The sequence below is a fragment of the Babylonia areolata genome, chromosome 27 (assembly GCF_041734735.1).
Source record: "Babylonia areolata isolate BAREFJ2019XMU chromosome 27, ASM4173473v1, whole genome shotgun sequence".
Taxonomy (NCBI): Eukaryota; Metazoa; Mollusca; class Gastropoda; order Neogastropoda; family Buccinidae; genus Babylonia; species Babylonia areolata.
This window is the reverse complement of record NC_134902.1, coordinates 27,647,225-27,649,724: the sequence shown is the minus strand read 5'-3', so window position 1 is coordinate 27,649,724 and position 2,500 is coordinate 27,647,225. Positions and strand designations below refer to the sequence as shown.

Sequence of the window (2,500 nt, the reverse complement as noted above, 5' to 3'; positions counted from 1 at the left end):
TTTGTTTTGGGACTTGGTGACAAGGCTGTACTCAATGCCTCCTTTCATAATGATATCTTGGCATCAACCAGGACCGAGAAATACAGACACTTGCAGTGTTGGTCAGGTAACTAGATAGAGCAACACACCAAAAGACAGATCCCATAGTACACTCAACTCTGGGTAGGAGCCGGCCGCGGGCCGAAAAACCCACCTCCGCTGGGATTCGAACCCGCATCTTCCCAGCCGTCATTATTAAAAAAAAAAAAAAAAAAAAATCAATATAATTATTATCAATGAAAAATCGATCTGGAATATTACACACCGTGAACTATTTTGTCCGTTCCGATACCAACCATCCATTTCAGTGTGTGTGTGTGTGTGTGTGTGTGTGTGTGTGTGTGTGTGTGTGTGACACCCTGACAATCACCAATTATCTTCCAGCACGCGCGCACATACACACACAAACAGAGACAGACACATGCTTAATGCATACATATAGAATGAGTGCACTTCACAAAGAGAGAGAGAGAGAGAGAGAGAGAGAGAGAGAGAGAGAGAGAGAGAGAGAGAGAGAGAGAGAGAGAGAGAGGGTCAAAGACACCCGCGAAAGAGAGAGCGCGCATTAAGACACAATGTTTTATTAGTGGTAAAATGGATAAGTGGAAACTTTTTTTTCCATACCGAAACCAAAGAAACATCGAATAAAGAATGCAATTTCAAAGAGAATCATGGCCCTTGGCCCCAAATACATCCGCCACAATGAGCAATACTGACAAAAAATGAACATTTGAAATATAAGCCTTTTAGTCGAGTCAAAAACGCTCGCGCACAAACATGCACGCGCATGCACGCACACACACACACACACATACCACCACCACCAACAGTAATCTACCACTCAAAACAGTAACCATGTAGTAGTAATCTCTCTCTTCTTTTCCTCCACAAAAAGTAAAACGTTCGATCGGACACGAACATACACAAATACAACACAAACACACAGTCACACGCACAAACACACATACGCACACACGCACGGCCAGAAGAACTACCTAGGCTTCCTGTAATTCATGTCACATGTTCACACCCCCCCCCTCCCCTTACCCACGACCCCCAATCCCTACCACCTCACACTCCCTCGGAGCCCTTCCAACAAGATTTCTGAAAAAAACAACAACAACTACACAACACAAGCAACACATGTTTTCGACGCGAAACTGTGAACTGAATGAACAAGATTATAACGACCAAGAAATGCAATGGGGCAATCGCTTTTGGGGGGATTGATACAGATAAGAGAAAGCTAGAAGGGAGGAGAGAGAGGGAGGGGGTGGGAGAGGTGAGAGAAAGCTAGAAGGGAGGAGAGAGAGGGAGGGGGTGGGGGAGGTGAGAGAAAGATAGAAGGGAGGAGAGAGAGAGGGAGGGGGTGGGAGAGGTGAGAGAAAGATAGAAGGGAGGAGAGAGAGAGGGAGGGGGTGGGAGAGGTGAGAGAAAGATAGAAGGGAAGAGAGAGAGGGAGGGGGTGGGAGAGGAGACGGGGAGAGGGGGAGGGAGGAAGCTGATTGTGGAGTTGAAAGATTCTGTGTTTCATCATTGTTTATCAACCTCAACCGAAGTCCAGTGTTTAGGGAAGCAATCCATGTCATCATCAGAGCCGAATCCCCAATGCTGCGCTTATCATTATGAGAACACCGATGTCTTATCGATGTTGTCACCCCTCAAAGCTTTAAACCAAAAGCACAATCATTCTAATAAAACGTTATACTGTAATGGTTACGAACAGGGCAATGGGACGTGTGCTAACTAAATTTACAGTTGGCGTTTCTGAATTTGCTGTGCACCCTCAAAGGTACAAGAAGTGTGGAAGATAATTATGTATAATATTACATATATGTCCGATGTGTACATCCGAGAGAGAGGGAACGAACTTCACTTTCCTTTATGCTGTCAAGTATTTGATGAACGTAGAACATTCAACCCTCCGAAGTATTATAGCAGACCAACTTTATTTGGGCTTAGCTTACTAATATATCGTCCAAATATATAGAATTCAAATATTCATAAATTTCTCGCATAATGATATTTATGTGCGCCTTATTACAAAAAATGTGTCTCATATATATATATGTATATACTCCTTCAAACAGGACCATGTCCTTTCTTGAAGAAAACATCGTTATCCATTTCATAAATATCTTAACGGAAGTCATGTGAAATCGTTATTCATATCAAGGTCATTAATTTTATCTTGATCGAAGTCCTGTGTTGTAGCTTATGCTTGGGCAAAATATTACTCGCCGCCAACCGAAATCCATCTTTTGCTTGTGACGGGTACCGTCGTTAACAGGATCGCCACTGGAATCCTGTTAGGAGTCAGAAGAACACAAGCAGGCAAAGCATTCCGGCCGAATGGGTTGGAACAATTCTACGAGAATCGACAGCTTAATGTCTGCTGCCAAAGTACCTTCTTTTTGTTTTTTTGGGGGCTCCCACTTCACCTCAAGGCAAGTCATAAGAT

At 43.6% G+C, this 2,500-nt stretch overlaps 1 protein-coding gene across 3 annotated transcripts in view; it reads right to left on the bottom strand.

The window, feature by feature from the left end:
- Positions 1–1,365: 1,365 nt before the first annotated feature.
- Positions 1,366–2,500, bottom strand: part of LOC143301270 (tumor protein p53-inducible protein 11-like) — a 158,306-nt gene continuing 157,171 nt past the window's right edge. For all 3 annotated transcript variants that reach the window (XM_076615434.1, XM_076615431.1, XM_076615430.1), the window contains exon 6: positions 1,366–2,500. This exon is cut by the window's right edge and continues 791 nt beyond it. The gene's annotated coding sequence lies outside the window, so the exon portion shown is untranslated.